At 48.5% G+C, this 21,108-nt stretch overlaps 1 long non-coding RNA gene across 2 annotated transcripts; it reads left to right on the top strand.

Annotated features, from left to right (window-relative positions):
* Positions 1-318: 318 nt before the first annotated feature.
* LOC143821733 (uncharacterized) lies at positions 319-5,859 on the top strand. 2 transcript variants are annotated; one of them, XR_013225890.1, is made up of 3 exons: positions 319-342; positions 762-848; positions 2,325-2,997. It is a non-coding gene; the product is annotated as an uncharacterized LOC143821733 (long non-coding RNA). The 2 variants fall into 2 exon arrangements; XR_013225889.1 differs by lacking the exons at positions 319-342; positions 2,325-2,997 and adding exons at positions 4,956-5,035; positions 5,126-5,859 and having other exon boundaries at positions 581-848.
* The last annotated feature ends 15,249 nt before the right edge of the window (positions 5,860-21,108 follow it).

Below are 21,108 nucleotides of genomic sequence, written 5' to 3'. Positions count from 1 at the left end.
AACTGAAGTTTACATGTATGAGGATAGTTAATATCACAGTACCCTTGATGCAGTGCAGCTGGACAAAAATTACATAGTTGATGACATCCTTAATTAATCAAACCACTGCGTGTATAAACCCTGGAAAACCTTATCTATGGTTCCTCTATATAATTTTGAAACAGCCTGGGGGAGTGGGGTGGAACGTGTCTGGCTGCCCAAGTTGGAATAGGGCCAATTAGGGTGCAGGCCGCAAAGCTGGCTTCACCCTGATTGGCCCTGTCCCTGCAGCTCCCGCCCTCTGATCCTGGACTTTAGCCTCTTTGCTCTCAGATGCACTTCAGTACCTGGAGCCAGCAGCAGGTAAGGGGAGAGGGCCCTGGACAAAGGTTGGTGGTGGAGGGCCTGCTAATGCTAACGAGGGCATCCCGGCCTGCTAACGAGGATGGTCTGCTAGGCTGGCCCTGCTAACAAGGGCCTCCCGGCCTGCTAATGAGGACGGCCTGCTAGGCTGGCTCTGCTAACAAGGGCCTCTTGGCCTGCTAAGCAGGGCGGCTGCGAGCTGCAGCCCAAAGCCACCTTAAGATGCCTGGCCAGGGGAAGGGACCCTTTCAAGGCCTGTTCTTAGGAATGGACTTAAGCTAGTTTTCCATAGAGGCCAAAGTATGCATGAAGGGACCAGTAATTTGTCTCCAAAAGCAACCATTGGGCAGTGGAAACACGGATCTGTCCTGCCCTTGCCCTGTTTTCCTGATCAAAAATGTCCTCTTTCTCATGAACAGGAAATAGAAAACACATGGGGCAAACATGACATGAAGCCTGGAGAGAGAAGAGAGCGAGCTAAGGATTTCTAGCTAGTGTAAGCTGAAGTAAGCAATGTAGCAATGGTCCTTTTGTTTTGTTTTGAATGCTGTTGTGAGTGGGGATGCTGTGAATTCTGCAGTAAACATGTTCTAAAATGGAACTTACAGTGTTAGACTGTGATGACCAGATGTGAGTGTGTCACAAGGTATGTTTGACTTGGCACTGAGCAACTTGAATGCCTGCTGAACTGGTTGACATCGGGGTCTTGCAAAACTGCGCATGTGCAAAAATACTGCCAATCCAAATAGATTAGTATCCCATAATGTTTTTAAGGACCACTAAGACAAATACTAAACAGTAACAAAGTATTTATGACAAATATATGTGACCCGTGAGTGTTGTGAGGAGTGGTGGTGCATCAAGAAAAGGGGAAGTATGACTGCACATGTACAGGAAGCCGATTTTGCTGTACTGTTAGAAAGACATTGCAGAAGATCCATAAATGGGCTGAAAAACAGTCCATTGAAAAATTGGCTCCCTGTTCCCTACAGGAAAACAGGATGTGAGCCAACCATCAAGTGGTTGAATAACCTGAGCTGTGAGTCTTTCCATCCCTCCCTCCTTCCTCTCTTCCTCCCTCCTTCCCTTCTTTTTCTTTCTCCTTCCTTTCCCCTTCATCCCCCTCCCTCCCTCCCTGCTTCCCTCATTCCTAGCCTAGGCTGACCCTGCGTAGCTTCTCAAGGTCCAACAAGAGGAGGCTAGCCCGGGCCACTTAGGTTGGACTTACTTTGGAATACAGATGCCTCCCTAAGGAAAGTAGCATCAAGCCATGTGTAGCCATGTTAAGAGCAAAGTCTCAGTAGTTAGGCCATAGAAAAGAGCAAGAGCCCAGTAGCACCTTAAAGACTAACAGAATTTGTGGCCAGGGAGGGACTTTTGTGAGTATCTGAAGTAACAAGATACCTGAAGAAGTGAGCAGTGACTCATGAAAGCTCCTCCCTGGCCACAGATTTTGTTAGTCTACTTTGCTAAGGCTACTTTGCACTTTTCTAATGTTTTTAACTAGAATGCTTACTTGGGAGTAGGCCACTAGTGAGCCCAACAGGGCTCACAAGTGTTGCCCTTATATGTGCCGACACAGAAGCCACACCAAGGCACTTCCAGTCAAGTAAGCGCAACTAAGATTCTGATCTGAGATGTGGTTGCAACCCCCCTTCCCCCTTCAAACTATTTATTTAGCATAATTCTGTGCCACCCTTTCAGAGTCTGCTTCACAGCTAAACTGGGATTGGTGTGAGGCAGTCATTCTCAGCCAGGGGTACTACAGAGCCATGGAGGGGTTGTCCCCACTGGAGAGGTATTTAATCTTAACTAACCCAGGGAGGAGTCAAGAGGACAGAGTGGCTTTCTGCTGATCTGTCTGGTCTGAGGAGGCCTTGTTGAATTCATGCACAACGGAAAAGGAATGGAAGGGAAGAGCTGATTCTGCTTCATTCCCCACATTGGCTCCTCCCCCTCCCCCCCTCTTAATTTCTTCTCAGATTTCTGCCAGCAGAAAATGGCTGGAGGAAGGCCATTGCAAGCAAATGGACTCAGATATTGAACCAGGAGAGGATTGTATCCAATGCTACTTTCTCCAGGGGAATGGATCTCTGGCAGCCACTTTCTCCAAGAGAATTGATCTCTGTAGTCTGGAGATGAACTGTAATTCCAGGGGATCCCCAGGTCCTACTTAGAAGCTGGGATTCCAAGAGGTACTACACCTGGATCCAGTGCAAGGACTGTGCACAGCCTGCACATGGATTCCTTTCTTCAAAGGTTTTCCCTTGGCCTAGCAGCAGTTTCTGACCCTGGAAAATATATTCTCAGTTCTCATTAGGATTGCTTTCCTCCTGCTGGTAGCTGGAAATCTCCAAAACTTACAAGTGATCTCCAAATCACAAGTTAATTTCCCCTCAGGAGAATTGCTGCTTTTCATGGTGAGCTTTATGACAGCAGAGATGACTGTTTCTTTGTTTTGCTCTGGCAAGGTACTGCACACACAAAAATGAAACTAACTTCCTATTTAACAAGCATTTCATTTTATTAGTGATGATGCCACACACACTATAAACATGTAACTTCTGGGGGCAAGGCAGGGAGGGGTTACAAGCTGGCATCACTTCTAGGGTTACTTGAAGACTATTTCAGGGGTTGCTCCATGGTCAAAACGTTGCAAAGGACTGGTGTGAAGTCTGTGAAGAGCTTTACATCATGGGGGGGGGGGAGGCTTGGGGTTCTTAAAGTTGGAGAAGGAGCACATTTGTCATTTAACAGAATCACAGAATCCTAGAGTTGGAAGGGGCCATACAGGCCATCTAGTCCATCCCCCTGCTCAACGCAGGATCAGCCCAAAGCATCCTAAAGCATCCAAGAAAAGTGTGTATCCAACCTTTGCTTGAAGACTGCCAGTGTGGGGGAGCTCACCACCTCCTTAGGCAGCCTATTCCACTGCTGAACTACTCTGACTGTGACATTTTTTTCCCTGATATCTAGCCTATATTTAAAAGCCTTTGGTGCAAAAACAACGCAAAACAACATAGAACGGAGAATTCAGCACAAGACTTGTGGGTTTGATTTAGAAATGGAGACTCACAAGTTTGATTAGTAAGTAACAGGGCTGTGAAATTTGAAACGAGGTGTGTATTAGGTAAGGGGGTGATTTGCCCTGTAGGAGTGTCTGTTTGGCCTCCATTCACTCCTTATGCATTGCTTGTACATGTTCAAACAAAACATATCCCAAAAGTGAGCCATGAATCATGACAGCCCAAACTCTGCCACAGATTTTGTTAGTATTTAAGTTGCTACAGATCTCTACTTCTATAGACCGACTGACGCGGCTCCGCTTCCTCAAAAAGGCACCCAAAGTCCCCAAGGCTCCCTTATCCAAAGGGCACTGACACTGGCAACATGGCAAAGTAGAGCATAGATGTCTGTAAAAGAGAAGTTACTGTTAAAGGGTTACTTTAATCTCTTATTATAGGAGGGGGTTGTTTTTTTAAGATGATGTGTATATGTCTGTAAAGTATGGTTAGACATTAAGTATGTTTGTTAAGTATGCTTGGTGGCTCGGCGGGGGGAGCGTGGCAGCGACATGTGGGGTGGGTGGGCGGGGGGGCAGGCGCGTAGGGTGGGAGGCATCATGCTGGGGTGGGGTGGTTGCGAGCATTTTGGCGGCATTTCGGGGGGTAAAGAGGGCCAAAAGAGCTGGGAGGGTGAGTGGGTGGCTGTGGGGGGGGGGGCTTACCTTGGCGGTAGCAGTGGCAGCAAGCGTGGCGGGCAGCTCGGCAGGGGCACAAGGTGCCCCTTCCCAGGCGGCACCAGGCCCCCACGCCGGCTGCAGGAGGCGGCCGATGGCAGGCGGCTGGCGGCAGTAGCCACGGTGAGGGGTGAAATGGCAGCCTGGGGGGAAGGCGGGCTGGGAGGCTCGGGAAGGGGAACCCCCTTGGGCAAGGTTTGTTGCTCGGCAGGAGGAAAGGAGCACGGCCTCCGCGTCTTCGATGCAGCGGCCCTGCTCCTTTCCTGGAAGCGCCCTGTGCAGCGAAGGTCCCTGGGTTGGTGGTGGGAAAGGAGCAGGGCCACCACGTCTTTGACGTGGGGTCCCTGCTCCTTTCCCTGCGTCGAAACCCCGTGAGTGGCCAGTCCAGGGTGGACCAAGTGCCCAGTGGCCACTCCGAGTTTTTATCACGGACAGGCTCTGCCCCTTTCTCCTCCCACTTAGCCCTTATGGCTTAATTAACACATCCTGTGGAGAGGTTACAGATTTTTAGCTTACACTAAATAGGTTGGAGAGCCTCTTGTGGCGTAGAGTGGTAAGGCAGCAGAAATGCTGTCTGAAGCTGTCCGCCCATGAGGTTGGGAGTTCGATCCCAGCAGCTGGCTCAAGGTTGACTTAGCTTTCCATCCTAACGAGGTGGGTAAAATGAGTACCCAGCTTGCTGCTTGGGGGTAAACGGTAATGACTGGGGAAGGCACTGGCAAACCACCCCGTATTGAGTCTGCCATGAAAACGCTAGAGGGCGTCGCCCCAAGGGTCTGACATGACTCGGTGCTTGCACAGGGGATACCTTTACCTTTAAATAGGTTGGGGGATCCGCTTTATGCGATTCCCCAACTAGCGCTTTAAAATGCAGGATGTAGCAGGCCGGTCACTGCCCAGATGCTGGATGTTGGTGACGTCATATGGAGGACCGGAATATAATGACTACAAAAGGTAAGTATTTCACTACATTTAAAGGGTGTGGAAATGCCCAATGTACGTACCACCTGTACGAACCATCACTTCAATGTTGCTTTTCTGCAGCGTGTGACTAAGCTGTACAAGGTGTGTTTGGCACCGCTGGGCTAGAAGCAAGCTGTACAACGACACCCCCAGTATTTCGAGCCAGCTGGCGAGGAGACCAGAACAACCACACTCTCATTGTCTGAGAAATCATTGCACCATCCTTCTAAGAAGGTCAAAACATCGCAGCTTTGGAAGCATAAGGATGAAGAGGAGTTAGATTTTCTTTCTCTGAACAATTCATCTTAGAAGCCACCTCCTCTTCTTTCCCACTGTCATCTCTTAAGATAATTGGGTCAGCAAAGCGAGGACTTTGGGTCCCCTTGCCAGAGGGGCAGTCTGTTTGCTTGTGGGTGGGTGGGTGAGCCTGTCACACAGTGCATCTCCGGAACACAGAAATCTGGGAATGAAACATGGTGGCTACACTCAGAAGCCGCTTCCACAGACATAGCTACAGAGGGGGAGAGAGGAACGCCAAATTTTGGGCCGCTTGAGCTGACTGAGTGGTAAAGGAGCCAGAAGGGAACGCAGGGTGAACATTCCCCTCCAGGTGAGGGGTGAGCCAATACAAGGGGACAATGTGCAAAGATAAGAAAACAATCGATGGGTTTGGATTTTGGAGAGGCATTTTGTATGTTGGAAAAGAGAAGGAGGGGAGAAAACATGAAGATTGTCCCGTAAAAGAATGGTTGATGGATCAAGTCACCTGCAATTTCACTGGTGCATCAGTTGCTACTTGATGAGATCTCAGTAACCAGGCATACAGCTCTTGGGGGAACGGCGGGGGAGGGGGGAAAGTGGTGGGCAATGAGGAGTCTGAAGCAGAGCTGTAATCTCAGGAGTGGACAAGGGGGACAGGAAAGGTGCTAAAGCTATGAAGACCACCACAGCCTCACTAGAGGCAGATGGCCCAAGTGGCTGATCTTGTGAAGGTGGAGGGTCGGCAGTGATCAAGGAAACACAAGGAAGGCGGCCAGGTGGAGAGAGACAAGAGAGAGGGAAGGCAAGAGGCAGACAGCTCAAGGCAGTATTTGGGGGAGACAATCCACAGGAAGAGGTCAAGGGAGAAGGTTGGGGAGAAGAGGCAGGCGGTCGCTAGTTCGGAGGGATGCCCATCATGAGTGCTGAACTCAACCGAAAGCAAAGTGGGGGGAGCTGCAGGACAATCAGGGCAAAGTAGCAAGGTCCAAACGAAGAACTGACATGAGGCCAGAAGGGTGATAAGAGGGCAGCAACATAGAGCCGAGTTGGCCCTTGAATGCTAAGTGACAGCGTTGCAAGGGGTGCATGGAGGCTGGAACGAACAAGGAATGCAAAGACCTCTGACCGTCAGTGCCACAGTGTTCAGGACAAGGTGCATGGAGTAGGAGGGGGGGTCAGAGGAGAAGGTGGCAACCGGGGGAGTGAGGGGAAGTAATTGAAGGAATCAAAAGGGGAAAGGCAGCAGAGAGAGGTGTGGCCATTGTGGGGATGGGGAGAGCAAATAAGAATGCATTTAGGAGGAGAAAGGGCTGGTGGGCATTATGGTGCTAGAGGCAGGAAGCCATGAAGTACAGGGGCAAATGAAAAGAACCCAAGCAAGGAAAAGGGTCTCTGAGCAAAAGACAGGTGGCGTCAGAGAGAGTGGAGTCATTCACTCTTATGCCCCTAAGTAATGGAACCATTTATTGTACCCGTGCAATGGGTTGTTGTCAGGGCCGCTTTAGGAATTGCATCTTTCAGCAGTAGTGCAGGCTTCAGAGAAAAAAGAGATCTTCCTGGCCACCTAGAGTACCTGAAAAACCCTGCCCTTAACATCCTAAACATACTGGAGTGTCCATAGTCTGCAGCCCAGCTCTATACTACAGCCAGAACTGTTCAGAGAGACTCTCATCTGAGGGATCGAAAACAAACCTTTTTGGAACTAAAGTGTCCACCTGGATGTAGTCTGCATGGGGCTTTTTCATTCAAACTCTCAGTTCGAATGAATTCCCTCCCATCTACACTGAATACGATTTTCATTTTGATTTGGGGTGCTTTAAATTTTCCCTCTGCAACATGCGTGATTGATTCGTGGTGACCCTACCTTTCCCCCGTGATATCCTGCTGGCAGGGGCTCATGGGAATTGTAGTCCATGGACATCTGGAGAGCCGCAGTTTGGCTACCCCTGATTTAGATGCTGGAAGGGGACGTGGGGAGGCGGGCAAGGGGAATCTGGAATCCTCATTTTTTTTCTTTTAACTTTCTGGAGCATCCCCAGAAAGCAGGCACTCTTGTTATTGCAAATTCTTGTTGTAACGCGATCATTATTTTAAAAAAAATTAAATAGAGTGGGGAGGGCAGGAGAAGAAGAAGCTTACTGGTTGGAGTTGATACATCACTTGGTGGAGGAAGCAGACTCAAATCCCAATCTTCCTCACCGGAAAACCGAGAATTCCCTCCCAGGGGAGTCGCGTTGAGACTCCTTGGGGTAGTAACAAGCAGGGTACAAATCCCCAGCTCTTTTTCTTCACTCTGTGCATATGGCAGACCCAGAATAAAACTTAGTTGGTTCTAAAAGTGTCACAGAGCTCAAATAATAATTGCCACTCCTGGGGACCGAGCTTGAGGTCCGAGGCAGGATCCAGCCAGATGAGAAACCAGCCAGTGTGTTGTGAGGTTTCCTGCTGAGGGGGCCAATCCCTTTAAATCATTCAAGCAAAACTGAGCCAATTGGGCTCATCTGTGGGAGATTCTTTTGCCTGCAGTCTGCATATAAGTTGGGGTTTTCTGGGGGGGGGGTTCTTGTCACCTGCTACACTGGGTGCTCGCTGCTGTTCGTTTGCCCAGTAGCCTGGAGTTCTCCCCAAGAACCCACGTATATTACAGTCATTTACTCACAACCCTTTAGAGCAGGGTTGTTATAAATGGGGGCTGTCCACTGGCCGCAGTAAAGTTTGGTAATTTTGGAATTTGGGCTGGGCTGCTTCCTGCAAATGCCCTCGCTTGGCTGTCCCACTCGCCTGGGAGACTTTGGTCTTTGTCTCCTTGCTGATTCTGCAAGTGCTCCTGATGGAAAGGGGGGATGTAAAACGTCTCCACTGACCCTTGGCCCTGGGTCTTAATCGGTGCTCAACTATGCCATCTTTAAATGTGGCTTGGGAATCCACTCTTGGGCACCGTTTACCCAAGTCCCTTTTATGCAGGAGCTCCACAGCACCTCTCATGCCACGGCTACCCCTGCTGAGCTCTCCTGATGGCGTAACACTGACCTGGGCAAGGAAAATATTAAGAGATGCCACCCACTTTGGAACACTGGGCCCTGGCAGAATTGCATGTGTCTAAATCATATCGGGTGCAAATTTCCCTTGTCTAGACAAGGCCTAAGTGGAGAAATGCAATAACAGTCAACAAACACTTGAGGTTATTAATAGCAAGAAAGGAAATAAATGTCTCTGGCAATAAAGCAGGCTAGCAATGGGAGGAATGGGTGACGCTGGAAATGAGGTGAGGGGATTTAGAAAGAGCATCTAGGGGAAAAATAGCTTGGGGATTCCAGCCAATTAGTCTGTGGGATGCCTCCCAAGCACTGATCCACACAGTGTCTAAGATCCTGGGAGGGTCTAGAAGTGGGGAATTAGATGCTCTCTGCCCTGTGTCAGGGCAGCTTGAAGGGCAGGCACCACTTCTCACAGCCACCATAGCAGCACAGAGGGTGCAGCTGGACTGTCTGCCGAACAGGAATCAGGTGGTTTGGGGAGCCAGTAGGAAGCCCTCCAGCCCTGTATTATCACCATCTTACTGTGTCTGCATCACTTGAATTACAATGGCCAATAACTCTGTTGCATGGTTTCCAAGTTCTGCTGTCTTGGGCTGGTTCTGCACTTACTTTGTTTTTCCATTGTTGATTTGAACCTGGGTCTTCCTCCTTCCCATCCCCCAAATTGAAACAGAAATTGTTCTGCACTTGATTGGGGAAACTCAGAGCAGGAGGGGAATGGTGGTCGCAAAGCTGCTTGTTTATTTTTCTTTTCCTGAACGAGCAAGGGGGAGGGGGGGTCGGGTGAAGTCCAGCTGGCATTAAAGGAGAGTGCTTTATTTCTATCTTTTGATTGCTGAGCCAGAGCAAGCCGGGGGAGGAGACAAGTGCAGCATGAGGCTACTTGTTTCTCTTTCTTTTCCTGAATGAGGGGGTGGGAACGGATTGGAGACAGCATCCTTACATAGTAGGGGGAAATTAATCCAAGAGGCAAATCTCTGCTGAGAGGTGTGGGCTTCTGGAACGTAATCACTTTAAAACAGATCCCAAAATGAGGGCAAAAATAACTCTTCTTGTAAGAGAAGTCTTGCAACCGGGATCCAGGCAGTCTTTGAACTGACGTCCTGACCAATCAGGGACAGACTGCTTTGCTATATCAGTGTTGAAGGCAAATCCGACAAAGGTTAATCCAACAAAACACAGATCTACACTTATACTGGAAATTTCAAATATAGCAATTTATATCCGCTCCTGGATATCACAGGGGAAAGGTAGGGTCACCGTGGATCAATCATGGAAGTTGCAGAGGGTAAATTTAATGCACCCAAAATCATAATGGAAATCGAATACAATGCAGAGGGGAGATTCACTCCTGGTCTTATTGCACTGTTTAATCATAGAATCATAGAGTTGGATGGGATCTCCAGGGATCTAGTGCAACCCCCTGCACGGTGCAGGAACTCACAATTACCTGCCTACCCACAGTAACCCCAATCTCATGCCCAAATGATCCCCCACACAGAGTCCAAAAATCTCCAGAATCCAGCCTGGCCTGGAGGAAATTCACCTACCATCCAACAGTGGCGATCAGCAACTCCCTGGGTATGTACGGAAGGGACCTGGGTATGTACAAAAGAGGTAACTCAGTTTGTAATAATGCGGTGATAACAGTAACAACAATATAATGATAATAATAAGCATTGTAAAACAGTAGAATACTGGGGAGAACATTAATCAACTCATACTCATCTTGTATTCTGATTCTGTCTTCTGGTGTGTTTGCTACCCTGCACAGTTTAGTATCATCTGCAAATTTAATAAGTACCCCCTTCATCCAAATCATTTATAAATATGTTGAACAACACAGGGCCCAGGACAGAACCCTGAGGCACTACACCCGTCACTCCTCTCCAAGAAGATGAGAAACCATTCAGAAGCACCCATTGGGTGCGATGTGTCAACCAGTTCTCAATCTACCTAAGAGTAACAGGATTCATACCGCATTTTGTTGAGCCTTATCAAAAACCGTAATGAAATCAAGGTAAACTATGTCCACAGCATCCCCCTGATCTATTCCTATTCCACCTTCCTTTCAAGGGTGGTATACATGGCAATCCTTTATTCCTTACAACAATCCTGTGAGGTAGGGCCGGCTGAGAAAGGATTATTGGCCAAAGGCAGCCAGTGACCTCATGGCTCCCGCTGGGACTTGAACTCTCATTAGAAGGTAGTAACCTTCTAACAAAAGAGAGACAAGGTTAGTCTGACATGATTTGTTCTTTAGAAAGCCATATTGACTCTTAGTAATTACAGCCTGACTGATTATTTGTTCTAAACTTTTGCCAGCTATAGACGTCAAGCTGACATTGTCACTTTCTTGTCCCAGCAATGGTTCTACCACGTCCCTATTCTCTTTCTGACTTTGAATAGTAGATATCTCATGCTCCTCTGCTGCCTGATTGCAGTTTTCTACCATGTCATCTGCTGGGGTTCAGTGGGAGACCTTCTACTTGGCATAACAGTCCCAGGTTCAGCCTCCAGCATCTCCAGCTAAGAATTGGGCAGTAGATGATGTTGAAGACTTCATCCTGAAATCCACCAGCCTGAGTAGACAAGACAGACCTTGATATACTAATGGTTTGATGCAGTGTACGGGAACTTTCTGTACATTTATTTGCCTTGAACCTCTGGAAGAAAGAAAGGCTGGCAGTAAAGTTAATAAAACAAAATTATTTCAGTCAGGGGTGACATAATCCTCAAGATCTTCATCTGATGACTTCTTGCAGGTTTATGTGGCCTACTTGGTGTCATGGAGGCCTCTAATTTGAAGAACCACTTTTGATTCCCCACTCCTCTACATGCAGCCAGCTGGTTAACCTTGGGCCAGTCGCAGTTCTCGTACAACTGCTGTTGCAGAACAGTTCTCTCTCTCTCTGCCTCACCTACGTCACAGGATGTCCATTTTGGGGAAAAGGAAGGGAAGGTGATTGTAAGCCAGTTTGACCAATTATGCACCTGCCGGAATGCCTGTGATGGCGGCGATGGGGCTTCAGGGAAAATTCCCAATTATGCATGACATAGCCTCCATCCAAGGACTGGCGAGACCCAGGCCCTCGGAAGACCCACGTTAACAAAACACGGATTCTTCCAGAGTCCTGGGTCTCCCGAGGGCGCAGGCAAGAGCTAGGTCGGGCTAGCCCTGTGCATAATCGGAAGAGCCGACAGGGGTTTCCCCTACTCCCCACCATCGTGCAGTGGGGGTCCCATGACCCCAATCCCCACCGCCACTTGAAAGCGCTCCCGGCACTTCCAGCCCCTTATTTCCTGCATGGGGCCGTTGCGCCAGGGTGGCCGGCGTGCGCCAGGGAAGCTCCACCCCCGTGCATACATGGGGGATGGCAGGGCTTTGTGCCCCGCCGCAACGGCACGGCAGCAGCCCTTCATAGCTGGTGCTTTGCATAATGGGCCTTTGAGAGTCTTTTGGGTGGTGAAACTCAGGGTATAAGAACCAACTCTTTTTCTTGAGAGCCAGCTTGGTGCCATGGTTAAGAGTGGAAGCCTCTAAACTGGAGAGCCAGATTTGATCCTCCATTCCTCTACATGTAGCCAGATGGGTGACATTGGGTCAGTCAGAATTCTCTCAGAGCTCCCTCAGCCCCACCTACTTCACTGGGTACGTGTTTGAGGGGAGGCAGGGAAGATGATTGCAAGCCCCTTTGAGACACATCAGGGCTGCTGGGTGTCCTTGGGCTAGTCATGTTTCTCTCAGAGCTCTCTCAGCCTCACCTCCCATACAGGGTGTCCATTGTGGGGAGAGAAATGGAAGCTGCTTTGAGACTCCTTTGGGTAGTAAAAAGTGAGGTCCAAAAAACAAAAACAAAAAAACCCAAAAAACAAAACCTAGCTCTTATTCTTCTTCATAATGCCAAAGACTCTATCTAAATGTAACAAACAACTTGTCTACCTGACTAGCCTACCTTCTTTTTATATATGTGTGTGTGTGTGTTAAGAAATATATATTTCTTAACAAATGAAATCCCACTTTCCCATCAGTTAATCTGCCAGAAGAGTTTACTCACAAAATGTAAAACAATTTACCAATGTAAAATAAATTAACCACCACGCAAATACAAACTATACAAAACCAGAATGCAGCAGATGCCAGCTTCGTGAGAGAGCAAACAAAGGCCTAGGATTCAGGTGTGGCCAAACTGTGGCTCTCCAGATGTCTCTGGACTATAATTCCCATGAGCTCCTAGCCAAATGAAAGGACTTGGTGGTGTAGTGACTAGAGGGCCATGCTGGGAAAGAGCTGGGTACAAATCCCCACTCAGCTGTGGGTGACCTTGCTCTGGCTATGTTGGGCTTAAGGAAGCTTGAACACATCACATCTGTAAATGGAGATTCCATCCTCCTCTGTTTGCTCTTTAGAGCAACCCTGGGAGGCTGACGAGGTTGCAAGACAGTGATTCAGCCAAGGTCATCCGGGAAGCTCCATGACTGCATGGGAATTCGAACCTAGGTCTCCTCCTCCCTAATCTACTCCTCCAACTCAGGAGCTTGAGGGCACATTTGGAATTCTGACACCGTACAAAATGGCTCCCACAAAATGGCTGCCACCAGAAGTAAAGCAAACCACAAAATGGCTGCCACAGCTTATCTTCAGTCACATAGTGGGAGATACTTCTGCTGTCATGGCAGCTGCTGCCAAAGCAACATTAAAAAAAAATCTGCATCACACATCACATCTCCGATAGCCAATTTGAAGCCTTGCTGGACAAAAGCCCTGTCTGCTCCTTCCCACTTCCCCAAAATACCTGGTAGAGAACAAAAAAGGTGTCAGGAGGTACCCTGGCTCCCACAGGAGCCACTTTGAGGACCTTTGTTATAACCACCACCCACCCTGATATAGTCCTGATTCCCTGATTTCTTTTAATCTGAAATACCTAATGGTTCCCTAAAACACCTGTATAATCAAGCTTCGCTTGTATTCCTATTCCACCTTCCCTTCAAGGGTGGTATACATGGCAATCCTTTATTCCTTACAACAATCCTGTGAGGTAGGGCCGGCTGAGAAAGGATTATTGGCTAAAGGCAGCCAGTGACCTCGTGGCTCCCGCTGGGACTTGAACTCTCATTTTACCAGGCTCAACCAAATGCATCAGCCAGAGAGAGGACAACAGCTTCTCCTGAAATACTCCCAGTGTTTTTCCCAAGCACAAGTCCCTCACCTGTCCACCCACCCACTATTTGGGTTGAGTTTCAATTTTAGTTGGGATTTTGGTGGCAGCCAAAACTTCAGTTTTGTCAGGCTGCCCCAATTTGCTTCCATTGGAAAAGGTTTTTTTTTTTTTAACGCCATGAAATGCGTCATCGTTTTCCCTTCAGGGTTCAGTTCCACCTGCCCTCCTCAATCAACAGTTTTGCATAGATTTCACCCTCCCCGGCTATTTATTTTCCCTTCATTGCCCCCCATCTGCCTCTCGCCCTCCCCTGCGTACCAAAATTACGAAAATCCGTCATTTATCTCTCCCCCCCCCCCCGCATCTTCATCTATCAGTGTTTCAAAGGCAGTCTCTGCCAATGACGAACGGAGAAGGAGATGGTGGAGGTTTAATGGCAAAATCCACTCCTCACTGTGCTAACCCACACAGAGCGTGAGGAGAGGAGAGGCTGCATTTGCATACATATTAAACGAGAGCCGTAAAAAATGCAGACGTGCAAACCATTTGGACAAGGCTGGCTTCAGCGACGCGCCCTTGCCTGGGAATCAATCTCCGGGCTTCTTAAAAGGGGGAAGCCAACCGACAAAGAGGGCAGAGCCACAAAGGTGCCTGCGTGGGGATGGAAGGCTGGTCGAAGTGACCCAGATCGTGTACCGTTGCCAAAGACTTTTCTGTGCTGCTCCATCTCAGGACCTTCAGGTAGTTGTGGGGTTCAAGAAAGGCCTGCTTTACCCCACTGTCTATTCCAGGGGTAGTCAAACTGCGGCCCTCCAGATGTCCATGGACTACAATTCCCAGGAGCCCCTGCCAGCATTTGCTGGCAGGGGCTTCTGGGAATTGTAGTCCATGGACATCTGGAGGGCCGCAGTTTGACTACCCCTGGAATAGACAGTGCTCCAGCTGTAATGAACGTAAGATGGGCCTTGCTGGACTGCTGAGTCTGGAATTTTGATTCCAACAGCGACCAGCCGGATGTTTCTAGAAAGCCCCCAAGTAGCCTCTGAAGGTGACTGCCCCCCTCTTGTTGTTCTGCCCCATTCTGCAGCAACCTTTCTCAACCTTTTGACCATGGAGGTACTGCTAGAATATTTTTCAGGCTTTGAGGTACCATTAAGTGATGTCATTTGGCCACACCTTCCTGCCACACTCCTTGGAAGTCAAAGGCATCTCAGTTGGAAAAGGTTTAAATGCCCAGTGTTCCTTCCCTTCCCACCCCTTCCAGGCTGCTTTTTTTTTGGGGGGGGGGGAGTCAACCCGCCCAAATAAAGGTAGTAGTTTTTTTTTTTAATTAAAATATATTTCTTTCTTCTTTGCTGGGAACTGGAAACAGCAGGCTCAGGGGGTGAGGGTTCTCCCCAGCCACCATTCTGAAAAACCCCATGCCACAACACTGTTGAGGGGACCATGGTTAGGAAACCCTGCTCTACGGAGTGGCTGGGACCAAGGGGCAGAGCATCTGCTTGGCATGCAGGATGCCCCAAGTATCATCTCTGGCACCTCCAGGTAAAGGGACCAGGTGGCCTGTGAGATGAAAGACCTCTGCCTAGAACACTGGAGAGTTGCTTCCAGTCTGAGGAGACCTTGATGGACCAAGGGTCTGTCTGATTCAGGTGAAACTCTTCAGTAGCACAGTTAATATATGAATGTAAAGAATCCTTAATTACAAGCACCCTGCTGGGTCACACCAAAGGTTCATCCAGCATCCTGTTGCCCACAGAAGGCAGGTTCATCCCTCCAGAAAGGTCCACAATCTGAGAATGAGGGCCCATTCTAGAGTGTTTGACTCACCAGAAACTGCTGCTGACAGGTATACTCTCTCTCTGAACATGGAGGTTCCATTATCATGGTCATCACAACTTCCCTCCAAGAAAATTGGCTTGATTTTGATGATTATCCTTCCTTTCCTCCATTTTGTGCTCACATCAACCCTGCGAGGCTGAGGGAGAGTCACTGGCCCATGGTCTCTCATTAAAGATGGGTGCCTGAACTGGGATTGGATTCTAGGTGTCTTCCTGATAATCACCACAACTCATCCTTGGTTAAAAGGTGCAGACCAGTCATGAACTTCAGTAATCTTTTATTAAAAATATATTTGGGCAGCTTTGCAGGATCAAAACCCAGACCCACGGGGTACAACTTCCTTTCTCCCGTAATGTTTAGGCTGATGTCTCCTGGAAGCCACAAGCTGAGGGCCACGACATCAGCCCTCACCTATTCAGAACACAGATGTTCTGTTTAACCGTAATAGATGTGGATCAGCCAAGGATTTCTATATTGCTTTTTAAAAATCCAGCTAAGACAATACTTGTCACTACATCTTGAGATACAGAATTATTGGGATATCTGGTTAATATAGCCGAGTTTGCTACTGATACTCCCTGATACCAAGAAGCATATTGTAAAAAAGGTAAATCTACATTGATTCAAGTAGATCCAGTTCACATTCAGGTTGCAGCTGAAACTTGAATTTCAGAAGACTTTCTATAGCCATCCTTGTCTGGCTTTGGGGCTGGATTAATGAATGGCAATGTTTTTTTTTCTGCTGGTTTTAGTGGGAATATTGTTGTTTTATACGGGCTTTCAAAGCCCCCCCCCCCCGCCATGGCTGCCCATCAAACACATAGAAGTGGCATTGCCCCCAGGTGCGGCGTTTCTGGGCCCGGTGGAAAGGCCTCCCCCCCCCGGCAGTGGCTAGAATGCCCCTCTCCTGAGTCCGATGGGGCCCTGGGTGTGCTTCTAGGCCTGAAAGGAAGGCCTCCGTCTTTAATCACGCTGTCCTGCCGCTTCCCCATCGCTTTCTGGACTGCCCTGATGAGGGCCTAGATTGACTAGAATCGCTGTCTGTCCTGGTGGTGGCCAATCGGATTGGCCCCTTACCCAGACCAGCCCCGCCCACTTTCCGCCCCTTAGCCAAATATAAATACAGGGAAAGCTGTACAAAGACTAGCAGGAAAGCCCATTTTAAAAATGGAGCATAGGAATTCAGAGGGAGGGAAGGCTCCCACACACCAGGACAGGCCTGGCAGTGAGGCAGGCCAGTTGAGTCAGTGCAATGGAGTGAGGGCAGGCCGGCCCCTCCAGCTCTCCCAGTGGCCAGGAGGCTTGAGAGTGTGGCGTGGCCATGGTGGCTCACACAAACAGCCTTCCAACACCCAAGAGAGTAGGCTGCATGGGATGGCCATGGAGGGGTACACCTCCCTACCATCATATCAGTCAGGAGGTCAGGGAGTGCAGTACAGGGGCCATGGAGTGGGGGAGTGTGGCTTAGCTCCTGCCAACTCTTCCTCCTTACACCAAGTGCCAGGAAGCAATATGGGGGAAGAGTAGGAAGGGGGTGGGGAAGAGCCTCTGATTGGCCAACAGTGGGGAAGTACTGTCACACGATTGTGGGCATGTCCCCAGTGAGGGCCAATAAGAGGCCTGGCATGTCGTCAGAAGAACCATGTGTTTTTTGTGGTATGTATGATGCTAGGTTCCCAATTTGATTCCTTCCTCTTCTTCTGCAGCTGTTTTTGTATCTTGTGCTTTGACTTTTTTGTCAAACAAAAAAGATAAATCGCTGTGCATTTTCTTGAGTAATAGCTGAACGCTATTAAAATACCAGTGAGAAGCGGAGATCCACAATAACTTAAATGAGATCATGACTGGGGCCCCTCCCCTTTCTACCCCTTCCAGGTCCATCATTGGCCATTTGGAGGGGTCGACATAACCATATGTGGTCACCTGACAATTTCTTTTTAAATAAATTAATTAATTAGCTCCCACCCTTCCAGGGCAGTCAAGAAACCCCATGTGCCTGACCTAAGCACATAGCTGTAAAAAAAGGAGTTGGTTTTTATATCCCACTTCTCCCTACCTGAAGGAGTCTCAAAGTGGCTTACAATTGCCCTCCCTTCCTCTCCCCACAACAGACAACCTGTGAGGGAGGTGGGATTGAGAGCTCTGACAGTTCTGTGAAAACAACTCTAACAGGATTCTGATTAGTCCAGCATCACCCAGCTGACTGCATGTGGAACAGTGGGGAATCAAACCCTACACTTCAAATCAGAGGCTGCCAGTTTTAACCATGACACCAAGTCTGAAGGAAGAAGAATCTGCCGCCATGTAATTCGCTAGCCTCTAGAGCAGGGGTAGTCAAACTGTGGCCCTCCAGATGTCCATGGACTACAATTCCTATGAGCCCCTGCCAGCGAATGCTGGCAGGGGCTCCTGGGAATTGTAGTCCATGGACATCTGGAGGGCCGCAGTTTGACTACCCCTGCTCTAGACTAAAAGCAAAAGTTCATTTGCTTAAAATGTTTAGAATTTGCTTAGAATGTGTGGGTTTTTTTATTATTGGGGTGGGTTATTATTGGGGGGTTTATTATTGGGGGTGGTCATTCCTAGAGTCAAGATATCTTTGGGTTACATTCAGATTTCATGATAAATCATGGGTTACAACCCCCGATTAACTGCAGCATCTGGATGCAAGTCATTTGTTGGTTGTTAGCGAAGCATGATTTCAAACAAGGGTTTATACTGGATTTATTAACCACAGTTGGTACTGATTGCAGGTTCTCATGACATCTGAATTCACAAACCACGGTTTGCACAATGACATCACCCTTTGCATCCACTGGGTCACATGGGTGGTAGTATTAGGAAAGATGCCCTTCCTGCCGGGAGATCGAGCAGATCAATCAGGATTTACACAAACTAGGGTTTGTTACATGCATCTGACAGAATAGTCAAAGTTTGTTGTTCAAACCATGGTTTCTTGTGAAGTCTGAATGTGGCCGCAATGACAGATCATACAACAGCATTGTTAAGTCTAGGTGGGCTTCCTCAGTTCTGTTCCTTTATAATTCCATGTTCCACTCCTCCTTAACCCTGTATAATGCTAAAGAGCTGGAATATTTAGCTGCCCGATGATCTTAGGGTCTCCTGGGTCTCCTGGCAACACTATACACATGGAAACAATCAGACAGTCTTTCTCAGAACTACTTGATAAGGGGTTTAGGATTATTATATGCTTTTTGTTTATAATTCTGCCATATGATAAATAAATAATAAATCAATAAATCAGTTTAACTAGCTTTCAGCACTGAATGGGAATATATATGCAGATTGAGTTTCTTAGCACTCTATCTTCTGTGACCTTGTTGCAGCCTTACTGGTGCTGTTTGACCAAGCAGTCCTGTCTAGGCTCTCTCAGCCTCACCAACCTCACAGGGGGGAGAGGAAGGGAAGGCAATTCTCAGCCACTTTGAGATTCCCTTGGGCAGTGAAAAGTGGGGTAAAAAAAATAACTCTTCTTCTCTTATTTGTAGCTATATGCCCTCTGACAGACAAACAAAAAACACTATTTAATTCCAATGTGATCTTTCACTGGAGTGCATTAAGATTTTTTTTGTAATCAGCACACCCAAGCATACATGTTACTGATAAAATTCATCCAGCGAACCTTAATGCATCTCTATGCCTGGTTACAGAGTTTTATCAATATACCTAAGTAGGGAAGCTCATTGATAACACATTGCAACTAAAAGATCTTTCATACAGGTGCATCTATCATCACCTAAGTTTCCTTGTTTGTAGTGTTTTAACCCTCCCTCCAGATAGCACACTGCTAGCAGGACCTTCCTCCCCTCCTCCTCTCCTTGGAAGGAGGATTAAAAGCCCTAGCTCAGTGCCATGACCCCAATGGCGCCCTTCCTCCCTGCTCCTTTTTTAAAAGCACACCCGGAAATTTGACCTTGGATGTCCACTCATAGTTGGAACCTAATGCAGCTGATGCTGTGGAAGTGTTATGATAATGTACACTCTTGAATGTTTCCCCGCCCCTGCTTGCTACAGAACTTGGTCTCAGAAAGTCTGCTCCATGCATACAAGCGGCACTCCTGCCGCCCTGGCTGACCTTTGGAAGCCCTGGCCCTGAGCGATTACTGCAGATGGATCAGGTTATTATAGGGGAATGGACATGGGTGACTTCTGGGGAGCCCTGCATTCTTATCAGCAGAGGAAATGGCTCCGGCCAGCACAGACGGTGCGGCCCCTGTTCCATCCAGCACTGCTGTCAGGCAGAAGGCATCCCAGCTGCCCCGCCGCTGGAGCCTCCCTCTCCCTCTGCATTGCACACATTCCTCACAAACCTCCAAGCAAGCCAAGGCCAGAGAGCTCGAGGGGTTTAACCCTTTCACCGCTGCAGCCAAAGGCCAGCTAATATGGATGGGTGGATGTTGCTGCTGGAGGTTTTGGGCTGCCTTTCGAAGGGGAGTGTTTTCACGTTACAAAACAATGAGATACATTGTGAGTAGAGGTTGTGGGGGAGAAGGGTCTCCCATTTCCCATGCTTCTACTCTGCCTCCATCCCTCCGCAGCCTTGACCCCTTCCCCCTCCGATCAGAGACTTGAGGGAAGGAGCCGGAGAAGCCAAGGTTCCTGGCAGAGGAGACACAGAGAGGGACCAGCCAAAGATATACCAGCCGGATCAGAAGCCACCCTGCCAGAGCCTGCAGGGGAAACCTCACTGCTGGTCCCCCCCCCCCCCCAGCCACTTGCTTTCCACTGGGCACAATTCCAGCTTGGGCCTGTAGCCCCTCTGCCTCCCCTCCCTTTCCTTAGGCTCAGGCTGAGGTAGCACCACGAAGGCAGAGTGCCAGATGGGCTGTGCTGAGAATATTGGGCAACGCATCTGGGCCCTGTTACTGGGTGCATTTTGCAGTGCTCAGCCTTCTAGTTCTCTTCCTCCCCAACCGAAAATGTTCCCTCCCCTTCCCAAGTAAGAGCTTGCTGTTTCCCCATGGAAATGAATGGCAATTATATGGGGGAGAAAATAAAGGGACCAACACACAGACTCCCTTTGTCCCTGACATTCCAGGGGTAGTCAAACTGCGGCCCTCCAGATGTCCATGGACTACAATTCCCAGGAGCCCCCTGCCAGCATTCGCGAATGCTGGCAGGGGCTCCTGGGAATTGTAGTCCATGGACTTCTGGAGGGCCGCAGTTTGACTACCCCTGGTTTAGTCAGTCAGGATCTGAGCCACATCTACCTAATCAACTCCACAGCTCAGCTCTGGGCTCTGTTTCTTGGACACACCTGAGTGTGACAGAACATCAGGATTTGGCTTTTGTAGAATGGCAGAAGCAGAAAGTAGTTATGGTTTCCAAATTCTTTTCACGCATATTTTGAATTTCAAGTTCGGGAGTTCAAAATGTTTTGACTTTGTTTCTAAAGTGGAACTGATTAATTAGGACTCCACCAATGTTCTGCATTAGAAGCTTCCAGATCTTCTAATCCGGATGCATCCTTTCTTCCTTTCTGAGTGGAGAAATATCCACCCTAGAATTCACTCCAGTCATGAAGCCATTGGGACTATGTTCTCTCTGTCTGTGATTTGGAACCCAGCTGCAAATTCATAGCTGGAGGAAGAAGAGTGCCCAGCGTTGAGCCATCCAGTCCAGACATAGAACACTTTAGTACTTACAGATGCAAAGGGATCTGGACAAAGTAAGCCCAAAAAGCCATCGCAAAAGGGACAAGGACTTGGCCAGGCAAATGGCCAGACAGTAGTTTCGGCCT

This window comes from Paroedura picta, chromosome 12 (genome assembly GCF_049243985.1).
Source record: "Paroedura picta isolate Pp20150507F chromosome 12, Ppicta_v3.0, whole genome shotgun sequence".
In the NCBI taxonomy this organism is placed as follows: domain Eukaryota; kingdom Metazoa; phylum Chordata; class Lepidosauria; order Squamata; family Gekkonidae; genus Paroedura; species Paroedura picta.
This window is presented reverse-complemented; position numbering and strand designations above follow the sequence as displayed.